Below are 18,048 nucleotides of genomic sequence, written 5' to 3' on the forward strand. Positions count from 1 at the left end.
GGGGGACACGGATGGCCCAGCACTGAGATCTATGGAGATCTATTGCGCTAACCCTCAATATGGAATGAGTTGCGTGGCACACATCCCCTACGCGCACCGCCCTAATCACATGACTCCCTTAACGACCGGTCCCTACAGCCGACAGAATCCATATACCATTCCTGCTTCGACAAATTCCCCCAAGGCCCCCCTGTCGGTCCGAGGGAAACTCCTCCCCCGAGTAGGTCCGCCTCGGGTGCCATTGCAGAAGCCATCTAACGTCGCTTAACTACATTCCACGGAGGCCGGTCGAGAGAGTCAGCAGCTTCGGGAGGCCGCCTGTAGAGTGACCAGAAAAACGAGAAACGGGATGATAAGGAAAGGATGATGGGGGAGGAAAGCAAGTGGCGAAGATAAGTGGGGTTCCAATCGCCTGATAAAATTACCTGATATTCATCCATAGGAGTGAGGGAAAAACCTCACCGGCATTCGAACCCGGAACCGCTGGGTTCGGAGTTAGACTCGCTAACCCCTCAGCCACAACGGTGGACAGGTATGTGCAGAAAGTGTTTCAGAATTTTCTGCACCGATGTGATTCTTGCATCCAGAAATGTGGACATAATTTTAAAGAAATTGTGCTTTTATAAAACGTGAGATCAAGATAACGTTTTCTTATTACCTCTCACCGCCGCATTATTTGTACGGGACTATAGACCTAAATGACTGCCATTCTCCGACGCGAGAGGGCAGTCGGAACTTCCCATTAAACACGTGCGCTACGGCCGATTACAGGGTGTTAAAAAAAAAGTATTCCATATTTTGAGACGAGGTAGTATACACTAAAACAAGAAAAAAAGTCTAACAAACATGGATCCTAAAACTCATACCTTAAGAGCTATGAGCACTGGTTCATCATCGCTATAGGAGTTGCTCAATGTGATGTCCATTCATAGTAATGCATCCTTATGCCCTACGTCTTAGGGAATCACGCACTCTTTGAAACACTCCTGGTTGGTTTCGGATGTGCTGGTAGGCATTGATGACGCGATTACTTTCAAAGAAAGAACGCTGCGATCTCCCTACCAAGTGCTATATTTTCTGTCACCCATATTTTCTAGTCTTTTTCTTCTTTACGGTTTATAGCATTCATTCTGTTCCAACTTCAAGGGTTTTTAATCATCTGTCCATCTTTATATGCGACGACTTCTGAATTTGTATTTTTTCGGTAGCGTATTACATAGAGCAGGGCTGGGCAGCAAGAGCGGATTCTACTCTCTCACGGGGAGCCATATGCTTTCTCTTCATCCCCTCTCTTCCCCGCCGAACACCGCGCAGCGTTGATTCAGTGACGGATGAATATTAAGCGTCCCCGTTTAGAGTCTAGTTCCGCTCCCTATGCCCAGCTCTGACATAGAGAGTACTATTAATATCTAAGGGTGCTATTCATAGACATTTCGCTAGCCCGCGCTACGAGTGTGCTAAACTAGCCCCGCTATCGACTGGTTACTTGTATAGGATTCATATATCATATCATAGCATATCATATCATATCATCATATATCATATCATATCATATATCATATCATATCATATCATATATAATATATCATATCATATCATATCATATCATATCATATCATATCATATCATATCATATCATATCATACCATATCGCTAAGACTGGTTTATGAATACGAAAAACGTTAGTTCGCTGATCATCTACCGGAAGCCCGCGCTAAGAATGTCTATGAATATGGCTCCTAAGTTTTATTTTGTATATAATTATGTAAATCTGCTCGAAATGGTTTAGGAACGAAGATATTGCAGCATTTAAATGTTTATTTCATATTTTCATATTTTAATACAATATAATACAATATAAAATTGTTTGTTTATTCAGTCATTTAACAAATCAATATTACTAAAACTAATGACACTTATTCATATATGTAGTCATTATGTTCTGTACAATGCAGATTACGAACGTTTTCGCCCTTCGGGCATCATCAGACTCTGTGTATAATATCTCATTATTAGTCTGTGTAGTAAAATACAATGGTAATTTAATGAAATGAACTGTTTAAAAATTAATATGTATAAAATAATGTACAGACTTATGTGCGTAAAATTAAAACTGTGATTGCATTGCAATGATACATAAAATTATGAAAACTATGAACATGTAGTGATGTTCCTCATTTTAAACTTCATAATACTGATATGTGTAGATCCAGTCCAACAAGGTCGTGTCATGTCCTCGTAAGTATGTTCATATAATTGGTATACTTCCACATTTCAAAACTTACGTATTTTGATATTAAAGTTTTCATTACAGATAAATACTACTTCACATCGCAATGAAATATCACAACTGCTTGTGCAATATACACGTTTAAAACGTGAGTACATTTGATAACTCAATTTGACCACATTTTCACGTTTGAAGTTTTCCCCTTTTTATTCTATAATATATATTTCAGATGGAATTCACCGCCCAAGTCGAACCTTTGAGACAAGATCTACACATATCAGTATTATGAAGTTTAAAATGAGGAACATCACTACATGTTCATAGTTTTCATAATTTTATGTATCATTGCAATGCTATCACAGTTTTAATTTTACGCACATAAGTCTGTACATTATTTCATACATATTAATTTTTAAACAGTTCATTTCATTAAATTACCATTGTATTTTACTACAGAGACTAATAGTGAGATATTATACACAGAGCCTGATGATGCCCGAGGGGCGAAAACGTTCGTAATCTGCATCGTACTGAACATAATGACTACATATATGAATAAGTGTCATTAGTTATAGTAATATTGATTTGTCAAATGACTGAATAAACAAACAAGTTTATATTGTATTATAACATTGACAGTCTGAATCATCACAATATGCTTTCTAAGTTTTCATATTTTGCCAAAATAAATGTCATATTTTGGTAAAATTATCTTCATATTGTGCCGGTCTCTAATTATTATACAGCTTATAACTAAAATGTATAGGGGCATATTCCTTTCATATAGAGGATGAAAAAATATTCTATGAACATTCGTCCGGAAACGCTTTATTTCCTTGTTACAGCCCTTTTTCTACAACACTTCTTGCATTGTATGATGCGATACATTATGAAATAAAAATAGCATACCACATGGAAATCTGTCTTACAGGAAGTGCTCAAAAAGGCTCCTGTTAGCACGGATACATGCCTCAACTTGTCGTCGCACTGAATCCCGAATGCGCTAATGTATCCTTAGAGAAAGTTGTATTGTCTCGTCTTCCAAAATACGGGCTCGAAGACTCTCTTCGTCTTGCACTGGGGTTCCATACATAAGCTCTTTTAAATGATTCTATGAATAAAAGCTAGTGGGTTTAGGTCCGGAGAGCGCTGAGGCCAAGGAATTGGTCCACTTCTACCTATCCATCTTCACGGAACATTTGATTTAGAAATCGATGAACATTGACACTGAATTAAGCAGAAACTCCATCGTGCATCAAGTACGTGTTTCGTCGTATCGCTAACGACACATGGTGTAACAACAAGCAAGGTGTACTGTAAAAACACCTTGTATCTTTCTCTGTTGAGCCTGGGTGGAAGAACATGAGGTCCCACCAAAACGTCACCAACAATGCCCGGTCCAAACATTGACGTTTCCATGTGATATCTATGCTATTTTTTTTTTCCATAATGCAACGCATCATACATTGTAAGCAGAATTGTAGAAAAAATGGATGTATAAAGGAAATAAAACGTTTTGGGATCAAAGTTCTTATAACAATTTTTCATCCTCTAAAATTTTGACATACACTATAGTTACATCCTGTATACCATATTGTTATATTCGTGAAATAGTCTAAGCAAATACCGGTCGTACTTTTCATTTACTTCGGGTAGCGCCGAATGAACAACACTTGTGGTGTTACCCATGATAAACTCGAAACTAATTTTTCTTGTAGTATTTCAAAACTTTCATTACATCTCGCACCATAAGTACTTAAAACAGATAAAAACGTTAAAAATATTAGAATTAAGATATGAGAAAGAGATAAATCTACTTATAATTAGTTGTTACATCAGCAAGTTGTGTTCCGGGTGTTGATGAAGATTAATGACTTGGGATTGTTGCACATGTTTGATCATGCAATCTGTTATTGTAGCGCCTCTTCGAACGGAAATATCAAAGTCCCTTGCCACCTTTTGTGTGCGCTGCTGTAAAATACAGCATCAGCAAGTTTCACCACATGTAGGGCAATGATTGGTCGGTCGCCTCAATTGATTTGAAGTAAGTCATTGTAATGTACAGGTAATTGCGGGGCATTGAACATAAAAGCTCTGCGGTTATAAGTCGCGATCGGAATATGCAATTGGAATATAATATCCGCTATTAAGAGGTCACTCCTCGCCGAAGTGTATCAATTGATTCGGTGCACAAGCGAGACCGCTCTCCATGTCAAGGATATGTTTCGATTAGAATATTTTATCGTCTGTAATTGAGGCACAGGTGTGAACAATCTGTTTGGCCCAAGCGGTTTCAGCAGTCTGTGCTCTCATAATTAAAAACATCTGGATTGTTAAAATTGAATACCTAGGAATACTTTGTACTACATACGTGTCAAATGTTTATTCTACCTCGGGGACTCGGTTTGTATTAGAATCTTATATAATTGCATGAGATTCAATGCTTCAAAACCAGAACAAATCAAAGCACCAAAAGAAATGTTCTCTTTCATGACATCGTCATAGTACATAATTTATAGTGCAACATTTGTTTAAAGTTAAATATAAAATGGTATTATTTTAGACGCAAATATGTGGAACATTTATTTAAATAACCGGAGAGGTATAGTGTAAATTGTAAATTTATTTATTTACTTATTTATTTATATGTTTATTTGTATATTTATTACTTACTTAGGCCTACTTCATTCATTCATTCATTCATTCATTCATTCATTCGTCTGGTAAAGTTAAGGTCTTTAGGCCTTCTCTTCTACTCAATCAGAATAATAATGACAATGATAGTGATGATGATAATAATAATAATAATAATAATAATAATAATAATAATAATAATAGACTAGTAGGGGAGACGGTTGTGCCTTCAGTCATTTTTCACATTTTATTTTTTTAATTTTGGGAAATGAAATTTTTAAAATTAAAAATTCTTGAAATAATGATTGAAGATTCCTTTGCAACTTTCTATTTCCCTGTTTTACAAATCTATTAAAGATAAAAAGATAAAATGAAGAGATATATTATAAAGTGTTACATGGTACAACAGGTTCGTGTACCTAGGATCATACCCTCTTGTACCTTGTAACATTGGAACTAGGAAATATAGGTGGAAATACAGTTGTAAAATCTCACAACAATTTAAAAAATATATATTTCATCATTTACAGGCTTCTGTGATGAAGATTTTATTTCCTGCAGAAGCTATAACTGCTCCAACACTTTTCTTCAAGCCATCCGGATCAATTGGGGTCCTTTTAATTTCAGACTTACTTCGTGGTACGATCTTAAAAGAAAAACAAAAACCGATAGCATTATATACCTTGGAACATGTTCCTTGGTACAAAATGTTTTGTGTTTAAAGGTACAAGAGGGTGCAGCTTTAACCAAATATGGCTCTCTAAACTAGAGATCGTGGAAATTAATATACGAGTATGTATTTGTTCACCAGAAGAGAGGGAACACACCATACTTGAGTGATAGTTACAAACACAATTAGGTTTCGTGTTAGAAAACATAATATATAACAATGAACGAAATATTTACATTTGGTACAAAAAAATTGTTTCGTCCACAGAACTAACACTTTGTAATAAATCAAACCAGAACTATGACCAGAGCTACCTAGCGGCTTTCTCTAAAATCTGCTTCAGTTTGAGTCAGCTAGATAGCAGCAAAAATCAGAAACAAAAAAAATGGTTCAAGGTATATTATGCTCAAGTTAGGCCCTACACTATTGTCAGTATACAACAGTCTCTCCTAAAAGTAAATAATAATAATAATAATAATAATAATAATAATAATAATAATAATAATAATAATAATAATAATATATTATTATCATCATAATCATCATTATAGTAAATGAACTGAGCGAAGTCTGCCGCGATTTGTTGTTTGTGGTGCTAGACATCCAGTTTCTGCAAGTCGCTGGAAGAGCTTGCTGAGCATATTTTTGCATGGTATCTTGCTTGCTGGATGTCGAAATATTTTTAACGCCCTGTATAGATGTGGTTCTGGAGGCCCATACAATTGTTTGGGCAAATTAGACACAACGGACCCAACAGAGGAGGCCATGTTGAAAAACATGGAACCTATAAGTAATTCCGAAACCTCGGGGATAGTAGATAACCCCAGATTATGCTTCGCTATGCCCATTTCAGTCAAGTTCAGTATACGATGAAAGAGTAATGGAAAGGAGAAAAATTCTCTCCGGCGCCGGGATTTGAACCCGGGTTTTCAGCTCTACGTGCTAATGCTTTATCCACTAAGCCACACCGGATACCCATTACTCTTTCATCATATGACGCAGAATATCTGCATGGAAATATCGTATGTACTTCGGTACATTAAAATAATATACAGATATGCGTAAATCACTTCGTGATTTAAGACGGCGCTTGTTCCGTCGGATCCCGGCCAACTAGTCACTCATAACGAGTGCACCTCAGCACATGTGTGGACTTCAGTCCTACGTTCATAGATATCTATGACGTAGTGCAGAGGGCGGCCACTAGAGGGAACCCAAGAGTTGGAACTTAATTTGAGACGATTCTGTCCGGCGCCGGGGTGGGTATCCGGTGTGGCTTAGTGGATAAAGCATCAGCCCGTAGAGCTGAAAACCCGGGTTCAAATCCCGGCGCCGGAGAGAATTTTTCTCCGTTCCATTACTCTTTCATCGTATGATGACGCAGAATATCTGCATGGAAATATATGTACTTCGGTATATTAAAATAATATACAAGTTCAGTATGTTTTATTGCATGTTGCTGTAACGTACAATTGTTTGTGAAGCACATTCTCCAGCGTACCCTGTATAGTTTACGGCGTGTCTCTACGAAGCACATTCTTATATAGAGCGATGAGAACATATTTGGCAATGAAGCGTGCAGCTTTCCACTCTGTTTTATGCTCCTTCAGATTGATATGCACAGCATAAACGTGATCATCTCAATAGGGGTCGGCAGTGGAGCCGAAGAAACAGCTTTTTGTTCGAATCAGCCCGCAGAGATCAAACTCCACGTCACCACCTTAAGACAAATGAGCATCATCCGACCTGAATGAATCGCGAAGAAAATTCCCAATACCTAACGTCACACGTGGCGAAAACATCTGAAGGATTGGACGCGTGTTCCAACTCCCCCACTAACCTAATATTACGAGGCTTCTTTTTTTTTGTTCTCAATTATGGAAGACCCCTATCTTTACGTTGCTGCCGACTTTCTCCCGTCCGATCCGGCGAACAATACTCCAGCTGCTTGTTTTTATTATTGTTCCTCTCCGAACGCAGTTATACCTCTAATAACGATGAAAGAATAATTGCACTTTTATATTAACCTCTTTGGTGAGCGCCTGCCCCTGTACACGGATGTAACAGCGGATTTCTTCACGTAATTAAACCTTAACTTAAGTTCAGCTAGAGCTTCTTTAGCGTAATGTGCTGTTGAGTTACTTATATGGGAATGTGATTGCATTCCTCGGTGGAAAAGATGCACATATGTTGGGTGGGATGTGGCCACCCCATCACCTCGTCCCTGTATTGTGAGGAACAAGAAAATAATTGATCCCAAGCTTACCGTTGTGTTGTTAACTTCTTCCTGAATCGTATGTGCATATTGCCAATTATAATTTTTCCTCTCCAAGTGAATGTTATTCCACCTACACCAACACTCAAGATAATATTTATTCATGCTCCTTTAAGGTATGACCTGACACTTAAGAATCACCCATATAAGCTTCACCTGTTTATTTTTTTTTTAATTTACTACACAGAACCTCAATAAAATCTTAGCTCACTACATTGAAATAAATCAGTTCTGTTAATAGAGTAAGTGAAGGTATTAACGCCATCAATTAAAAAAATTGATTATAACTAGAGCCACGATTCATATCCAAATGCATATATTTACAGGCTCTTTGAAAGTAATGCAAAAACAGTTTTATATACGTTTTGAACATCTGTGATTACGAATATTCAGAGTTAAAATTGCATATTTTTGGTGTTTCTGCATATAATAGTCTCTTAAATCACGTGGTTATTGATGCATATAGAAAATTAGGATTTATAGCCTAATCAGAAATACAAAAGAATTAAAAAATATAAATACTATTGATACTCTATATAAAACTCTAGTTAGGAGTAAGCTAGAGTATGCGTCTGTAATATGGTCACCTCAGTTCCAATCCCATCAGATGCAAATAGAAAGGATACAGAAAAGATTTTTACGTTATTTATATTTAAGAAAAGAAACATCACGTGTCGTCTTATGAAAAGCAAGTTTCATATAATTAGTTACTTTTCGAATTTAATTGTAAAACTTTAAAATTTAGACTATTAATAAATAGCCAAATTTTACTCTATCAGACTGTTAACGGTATATTGAATAACAGTGATTTTCTTAAATTCCTTCAGTTCAATGTAAAAAGAACAGAATTACGTCATAGGCAACCTTTAGTTATTCCAATTCCTAGAACTGTTTTCTTCAAGAACTCTCCATTGTTTGTTATGTGTAATACTTACAACTCTCTGTCTTTGAACTGTGATTCTCAAATAGATTTAAATTTATCAGTTAAAAAATTTCATACAATATTAAAAAGAATTGTATTTCCTTAGATATTTAAATTATGAATAAGTGTATTGTAATGTTCTTTATATTAGTTTTGAAATAATTTTGCATTATTATATTGACATTTGGAACTATATATTAACTGCAAAATTTTATTCTAGCATCTATTATGTATCTTTCTTTCTTTCGTTTCTGTTGTTTGTTTTGTTTTTCTTATTATATTATTTTGTATATATAGCAATGTAAGCCACCTATACTTGGAAGTTTGCTTCTGTTGGTGTGGGATTTAAAATAATATATATATATATATATATATATATATATATATATATATATATATATATATATACATTCTCAGAGTTGGGGAAAACCCCGAAAAACTCCAATCAGTTAATGAACTCATGTGGTATTCGAACCCATGCCCTATCAGAGCATCATCACGAGTTCCTTTCTCTGTCTCTAGACCATTTCGATAGATGTAAAGAGTTTGTAGAGTTTTAGTCTTTTCTGTTTCTGTACTTAGGTGGTTTCATGATTGTATTTATTGTGCCGATTATTAATATTATTATTATTATTATTATTATTATTATTATTATTATTATTATTATCATCGTTTGTAAATTTATGCTGGCATTAAGATGTCAGTGTTTTATTAAAGTCTAAAAGTATCCAAGATAATTAAAAGAATTGGTTCTTTCTAATATGTTCATAAGACAAAGTTTGGTGGAAATGGAATCTTAAAGACAAATGGAAGTGTCTTTATTTAAGCAACTCAAGGCTATTTGAGATACTGAATTGGTCGTAAAGATCGTAAACGAACAATTCTGACTTGAAAATGTCAGAAAAAAATGTAACTATTTGGAGAAAACTATCCCACAGCTGCTGCACCGATTAGAAGTCCTATATAATCTATCGGCAACCAAACGTTTCCTCTTCTTTTTCTTTAACTATGGCTGTACTTCTTACGTGACGTTAAATTAATAAAATAATATATCGGCAGAAATGTTGAAAGAGAGAGCTTTCCGAAAGATCATCTAATTTGAACAGCATAGACCTTGACAACAGTCGTAAGTTTCTAATATAATCGTTCTAGTTTCATGAAGATTAATGTATAAACTAAGTTGTGGAGCTTCTGTTAGCTGTTTGTATACAACACAATTTAATTTGTATAAAATGGCTTGTAAATTAACATTTGACCCCACTATATTAGTTTCCCCCGTCAGAAGTAGTACACGAAAATAAAACAACCTCCTCGAACGACGTCGATGATTGATGATTGTATCTGGAACAGATTGTACTGTGTGGAGATTAAACTTAATGAACTTTAAGTCAAGGAAGTCTGAAGATAGAGATGAGTACGGGAGCAAACTTTCAGAGATATCAAATCAATCGTTACGGGTTACATTGTTAATGATGAAGAGTGTTGTAATTTTATATTGATTGTGATATTCTTGACGGTCTAATAATTCGTGGAACTTAAATACCTACTGTATAATAAGCATTAAAACGTGAATTTTCTTGTGAATATTTAAATCGGAATCATACTGTTCTAATGACATAGATACGTTAAGAAATGGATGACAAACTAAGTGTACTGTACGACACATTAAGAAAGGCATAACCAATGCAAGAAAGAAAAGACACAAGATTAATTTGATTGTTATACACGCCAAGAAATATGACAGGACGAGATGCTTGAGGCATCAAGGCAAAGATGACAAGGAGAGAATGCTTGACACGGCAAAAGAGATGAGGACGAGATACTTGGCACGTCAGAGGAGATGACAAAGATGAGACACTTGACATGTCAAAAAGAATAACAGGGGTGAAATTCTTGACATGTCAAAAAATAGATAAGACGAGAAGTTTCACGAGTCAAGAAAGAGATAACAAGGACGACTTGCTTGACACGTCAAGAAAGAGATGACAGAGATTAGGTGCTTGATACATGAAGAAAAAAAATGACAAGGATGAAATGTTATTCACGCCAATAGAGATTTATTAAGGACGAGATGTTCAATATGTGAAAATAGACATGATAAGGATGAAATGTTTCACATGCCAAGAAAGAGATGGTAAGGGTGAGATGCTTTACATGTCAAAGAAATGACGAAATGAAATGCTTGACAGATCAAGAAAGGTATGACATGGACAAGATGAGTGACAAATCAATAAAGAAATGGCAAGACATTCTAGATGATTTTTTATTTATAAAAATAAGATCTTTTTTGCTTTTAAGGTTTATTGTGAAAATAAGTTTTATGCAAATGTTTTTTATTTCCTTCTCCATGCAGTTAGCAATATTCTAATGCCTAAAAAAGTGTAAAAAGCTAACATAGGTCAAATTGGAGGTAAAAATACAAGTTTGTTAACACGTCAAAAAAGATGAGAAGGACTAGATGTTTTACACGTAAGAGAGACATTATGTGGATAATGTTTTTAACACAAGAAGAAAGAGATAAGCTGGACGAATTACCTGACACGCCAGAAAAGAGATGATTACGAGATACTTGACACGTCAAGGAAGATGACAGTGAAGAAAATGCTTAACACGTCATGAAGGAGATTTTATGAGGACGAGATGCTTGACATGTCAAGAAATAGATAACGACGAGATGCTTGGCACTTCAGCAATGTATTACAAGAACGGTATGCTTTATATGTTAAGAAAGAGATAACAAGGACTACATGCACAACGCTTCAATTGGAAATAACTGACTTGATGCTTTTTGACACGTCGAAAAAGAAATACCTCAAAAGCAGGTGATCAGTATTTCAAGAAAGAGATGACAGTACATCTGGTCTCACTATCCCATTACTTATACAATATTACCACAGTCTAGTATATGCAGTCACGAAGCTTGAGTTTTTGAGGTTGCTAGGAACAATAGACTGTGCCGGTTTTATTTCGCATCGTCTGTAATGAGGCGATAGTAGCGATCCAAGTGGTTAGCAACTATCCATGGATGCATATTTACTACATATCGAGCTTCGTGACTATATAGACTAGAGTGTGATATTACTCTTCAGCTGGTAGGCATTGGAATCACATTTTGGAACATTTTTCTCAAAATTGCTCTACCCACAACGACGTCCTGTCAGCTAATTGATCTCGTAAATGTGTCATATTACTGAAGAGATGATTCAGCAAGTAAACGTGCATATTTTTCTGGAAAAGTATCCCTACTTTAAACTTTCACTCACTTGTTAGTTGTCCTATGAACTGTGTGAATTCCATGTCACTACTTCGATATTCAATTTCATTTTCTTTTCCCATCGTAAAATATGTCAAGCAGTTACAAGATAGAGTATGAGATAAGAAATAAGATTCAGGGTTGTTTGTTATTCCTTGGTGATAAATTAGAACATTATACCACAGCTGTACGCAATCCATCAGTTTTTAGTTTCCTCGTATTCTCTGTGTTAAACGACATAGTATTCGTGCCCTGCGCATTAAATTGATATGTGAAGGCTTGTATGTAAGCTGCTTGAACATAGGAGTGATTCATCTTTAACCGAATTGCTAGAGCGTCGGTTTTCACCTCAGAGATACGTGTTCGAATCACAAGACTAGCAATAAGTGGGATATGCAATGTATAAAGACGGTATTTGGTCATGTTGATACAATTTTCAGGACTATAATTCCACCATTTTCCCATAAGCACTAATAATAATGTATTGCTAGAACAAAGATATATATTGTTTTTTTATATAAAAAGCTCTTCCAGATAGATTACATACTCGTGCTCAGGGGGCATTCCACGAACTTCTAAGACAAGCATTTTATTAATCAGAAGAATAGCATGTAAAAAAAAAAAGAAAAAGGAAAACATATTTCTATTACACAAATAATAGAAAAAAATAAAGAATTTCATAGAGAAACGCATTTAACATTTGTTGATTATATTAAGGCGTTTGATAGAATAAATAGAAATGAATTATGGAGAATATTATATAATAGAGGTATTTCATTGCATCTAGTAGAAGTGATTACTTACTTACTTACTGGATTTTAATGAATCCGGAGGTTCATTGCCGCCCTCACATAAGCCCGCCATTGGTCCCTATCCTGAGCAAGATTAATCCAGTCTCTATCATCATATCCCACCTCCCTCAAATCCATTTTAATATTATCTTGCCATCTACGTCTCGGCCTCCCTAAAGGTAAACATTTGCTCATTTCTCAGAAGATATTAATGTTAGGACTCATGTTTGTAGGAGTTTTATTTCTTGTTTTGATGCATACTACCGCCTCTCTAAATATTGGAACCTTTTTTTAGAAAATTCAAAACATTTGTATTGTATAAGGTGAGTCCCAAGGATTTACCGTCACATATGGAGCTTATTTCCGAAGACATTCTGAGGAAAAAAATGTCATGTAAACATGTGTCCTAATCTCAATATTTTCACAGTTACACTAATTTGAAATTGTTCGTAAAATACATTAGTCTTTAGTTTTAAGTGTAAAAGGATATTAAAAATAAAGAATAAACTATTCAGAAGTATCATTTCTTTAATTGGCTAGTATTCTGAAACTAAAAATGCGTTGTTAATTGCTTTGTACAAATTTTGTTTTTTAATTTTTTCCTAAAAATTACATTATTCTTATGCACTTATCACAAAAATTGTTACAAATCTACGACTTTAGGAACTTGATTCTTTACATTTAATTATGCTTCCTAATGTACATCCTTAAACAATTTACAAGAGTGGCGTGATTTGTAACAATTGTTATGTTAAATGCGTAAGAAAAATGTAATTTTGTAGTTTAAAAAAATCTGTACGAAGCAGCTATGCAATTCACACCACATTTTTAGCTTCAGAATACTAGCTAATTAAAGAAATGATACTCCTGATAGTTCATTCTCTATTTGTAATATTTTGTACAGTTCTATGAATGAAAAATAAATTATTCCTATCAAGGATATCTGCCCCGCCCCAAAAAATAAATAAAAATGAAAATGAAATAAAATAAAAATAAACTAAAAAGAGAGTATTGTTGATTTACAATTAATGTAGGTGCTGTTACCGCTCGGTACCCCTTTTTCAAGGGCAGCTATCCTTTTTGGATTCTTCTCTCCTTAAATCTAAAGAATAATGATATTTTACAAGCAGCATCAAATTAGTGTAACTCTGAAAATACTGAGATTAGGACAAATGTTTATATGATATTTTTTGCTCAGAATGTCTTCGGAAATAAGCTCCGTAAGTGGCGGTAAATCCTCGTGAATCACCCTGTATACTATACGTGTTTTCCAGTGATTATCCAATTCCAAACGAAGAATCAGTGCTTATAAATCCTTTGAGACCAATGCCATTTAATTCTTCACTACTCCAAAAATATTAAATATTGTGCAATTTCTTTATTGGATAAGGTTAAAATAAAGCAGTCTTGAAATAAATTTAGTGCCTAATAACTGAGATATTTTGTTTCTAAACGTTGAACTTTGGATTCGAAAATATTAGTGTTTTGTTTATTTTCTAGTACATAGCTCTTCCAATAATAAACTTGAAGTAGGCCGAAGCATTGTAAAAATTACACAATATTTTATGTTTGTTAACTTACGTTAAGAGAGTCACAATGTTATTCAAACAAGATGAGGTAATTGTAAACAGTATGCAGACAAATTTGGAGCGAAACATTTGTAGACATAATATTTGTACTGAAATATGTTTATAGATTACTTGCATTTTCCTGAATCCACACACTCGTAACTGCTTTCGCATGTGAAACGTCCTTGTGAAATATTACTCATGTGCGTATTTACCATCTGCTAGGAGCTGCCGTGTTGCTGAAGTTAATTCCTTTGTTTTCAAGAAGCTCGTTGTTTTCATTTCAGCAAGATTACAGATGTTTGCGTTCTAACTTTCTATGAAACCCTACATCAGGAAGTACTCTTAAGTAATGCAGTTTATCTGTAGTCCGAGGTGACATTACTTAAGTATAGAGCCAGCTGTGTGTACACTCTAAAAGAAATCGATCGCTATTGGCACTTCCGTTTCTTTACTCACGAATTCGCTTCGGTTTGTTTCTAGCTTCTATTTTACAGTATAATGCATTCTTTGTTGATCTGGTCGACTCTCGATTCTGACAACCGACTATCGCAGTTTAATTAGATGTACGTTGCAAAAACAATTTACCTGATTCATAAGCTTGTCTGATTGCATGAGTGTTTTTTTTTTCTAGTCTTAAATGTTCGTAGAAAGATACCTACCTATATTTGAAGCAAAATGTGACGTATTTTAATATAAATTGTTAGTATACAAGTACTTGTGTTTCAAATCATTATTAAGTTCAAACATCGATAGCTAAGAAGTGATACCACATATCTACAAAAACGGTTATTTAGTGTAATTACATTATTGCAATATTAGATTTACTACATTATTATCATGTTCACAAAATTTGATAGTTAAACTCATATTTTGCCCTTGCAAAGAAGAAACATATGTAAAAAAAATCAGTCTATTTTGAGAAAAATTAATTTTTAAAACAGTTGTTTGATTCACCTCCAATTCACAGATATGAGATATCACTTCCTGACACCATCGATATACTCTTAAATGGATACGAATATGTGATATATGTATGTATGTATGTATGTATGTATGTATGTATGTATGTATATATGTGTAGTATTGTATGCATTTTTGTTGGTTATTTTACGACGTTTTGTTAATTGCCGCCCTTATCTAGCGTTTAAATGATATGGAGGTGATAATACCGGCGAAATGTGTCCAGGATTCAGCGTCGAAAGTTATCCAGCATTTGTTGTTAGTGAGTTGATGGAAAACCCTGGAGAAAAACCTCAACCAAGTAACTTGTCCCAACCAGAATTTGAACCTGGGCCCATTTGTTTCGCGATCAAACAGACTAACCGTTGCTCTTATGTATGTATATATGTATGTATGTATGTCTGTATGTATGTATGTATGTATGTATGTATGTATGTATGTATGTATGTGATACCACATATCTACAAAAAACGGTCATTTAGTTTAATTGCATTATGCTGTTGTATATTATAATATTAGATTTGATACATTATTATTATGTTCACAAAATTGGATAGTTAACTAATATTTTGTCCTCGAGTAGAAGACCTTGCAAAGAAGAAACATAGGTAAAAATTCAGTCTATTTTGAGAAAAATTAATTTTATGTATGTATGTATGTCTGTATGTATGTATGTATGTATGTATGTGATACCACATATCTACAAAAACGGTCATTTAGTTTAATTGCATTATGCTGTTGTATATTATAATATTAGATTTGATACATTATTATTATGTTCACAAAATTGGATAGTTAACTAATATTTTGTCCTCGAGTAGAAGACCTTGCAAAGAAGAAACATAGGTAAAAATTCAGCCTATTTTGAGAAAAATTAATTTTATGTATGTATGTATGTATGTATGTATGTGATACCACATATCTACAAAAACGGTCATTTAGTTTAATTGCATTATGCTGTTGTATATTATAATATTAGATTTCATACATTATTATAATGTTCACAAAATTGGATAGTTAACTAATATTTTGTCCTCGAGTAGAAGACCTTGCAAAGAAGAAACATAGGTAAAAATTCAGTCTATTTTGAGAAAAATTAATTTTATGTATGTATGTATGTATGTATGTATGTATGTATGTATGTGTGTATGTATGTATGTATGTATGTATGCATGTATGCATGCACGAGTATGTATGTAATGTATTTATTTAATTATTTAGTCATTTATTTATTTACTGGAATTGGATATACTCCCGATGCTAGTGGTTATAATATGCAATAGCATTTCAGGAACTACAGCTACTCACAATAAAATATCCAATTATCTTAGATAAGTTGCCGTAAAAATAAGCTCGATTATAAATAAAGCCTAACTAAAAGTAAACGTAACGAAAGTAAACTTGTTTGTTTATAGTCATAGGAGTGTTCGTAGACAGTTGCGGGCAACTTTTCGTTATGAAAAGGAATTTTAAAATGTTACATTTGTTCGAATCAAATTGCTGATATTTGAAGGACAAAGCTGAAATTCTATCAGTCATTTATTATCATAATACACTGCTCTTTTAAATTGACTGAACATATTGGGAATTAAATGAGTGGCTTTTCCAAAACACGCTATGAAATATTTAATGTAAAACTATTTTTTCTCGAATAGGAAGCGAAAATGAGCAAAATTGTATTAAATTTTTGTCTTAGAAATATCTCAAAGAATTACCCCCTGAATTTAATGGCGTTACTTACGGTTCAGCCTGTATAAGTATGAATACACGGCGCTTTGTGTCCAGTGCTTGATAAACTGGTGAATAGTTCCAGTGCTCCGGGACGTCATTTATGGCACGCAGAGGTGACCACTCGGTTTTGTCTATTAAGGGCATTGAGAGTAAATGGAGGTCATTAAGCCAGCTTAATATACACTAATCGGTGCCCTCGATGTGATGCGATGCAAAGGTCGCGCCAAATAACTCTGCCACGATCACATCTCGAGTGTGGCGGAATTACTGCGTCTGTCACGACCTTTGCTGTCTGTAGATTTCGAAGAGTTCCGGCGTTGTTAAGCGTGTGTAAGGATTGCTTTAATATTCCGGTAGGCTATTATCTTAAGCAATATTTTCACTGGTCTATATGTATAATTTTATATGCGATTTTAATAAAGGAATTTTCTCCAATTATGACGAATAGCTAGTATTGGAATTCTGCCCTTTTTGTCTATTTAATTTTATTTTGTATGGTTTAATAGACTTTTGATAGGTAAACATGTTCTATCGTTATAGAATACTGATAGACGAATTTTATAGTGCATATATTTGCCTGTTTTGAGGGGGCGCTCCCGAATTGCATGCGGGACCAGTGCATGTCTCAAAAGTAAACATTGAATTGCATGCGGGAATTTTCGAATGCACGGTTGAATTGCATGCTAGCGTGCTCTTGGACGTCTCTTAGGAGTCGAGTCTGAAACAGGCTATCAATTATATACTATTGGTTCATGAGGATGTCAACTACGTCGCTTCCAAAGGTGTTTTAAATCTTGCTGCAGAACAGTGTGAGTGAAAAAAAGTACAAGAGTGCTTCAAAAAGTAAAGTAACAAGAGTTCTCATGGACGAACTTTATTTCACATTAAAACAGTCAGTAAAGTAGCTAGTTGTTATTAGGCAAAGGTAACGCATGATTTGAAATACAAAACATAGTTGAGGAACTTGGTAACAAAGTTGGACAACTCCACTTTTGCGATAAACTATATCCT

The 18,048-nt window shown here is 34.5% G+C and overlaps 1 protein-coding gene and 1 non-coding gene across 2 annotated transcripts in view; both read left to right on the forward strand.

Annotated features, from left to right (window-relative positions):
* Positions 1 to 18,048, forward strand: part of LOC138716143 (puratrophin-1-like) — a 1,133,117-nt gene that overhangs the window by 653,972 nt on the left and 461,097 nt on the right. The gene's annotated exons all lie outside the window — the stretch shown is intronic.
* Positions 6,801 to 6,872, forward strand: TRNAY-GUA (transfer RNA tyrosine (anticodon GUA)). The gene has a single exon. It is a non-coding gene; the product is annotated as a tRNA-Tyr (tRNA).

Source organism: Periplaneta americana, chromosome 16 (assembly GCF_040183065.1).
Source record: "Periplaneta americana isolate PAMFEO1 chromosome 16, P.americana_PAMFEO1_priV1, whole genome shotgun sequence".
NCBI lineage: Eukaryota > Metazoa > Arthropoda > Insecta > Blattodea > Blattidae > Periplaneta > Periplaneta americana.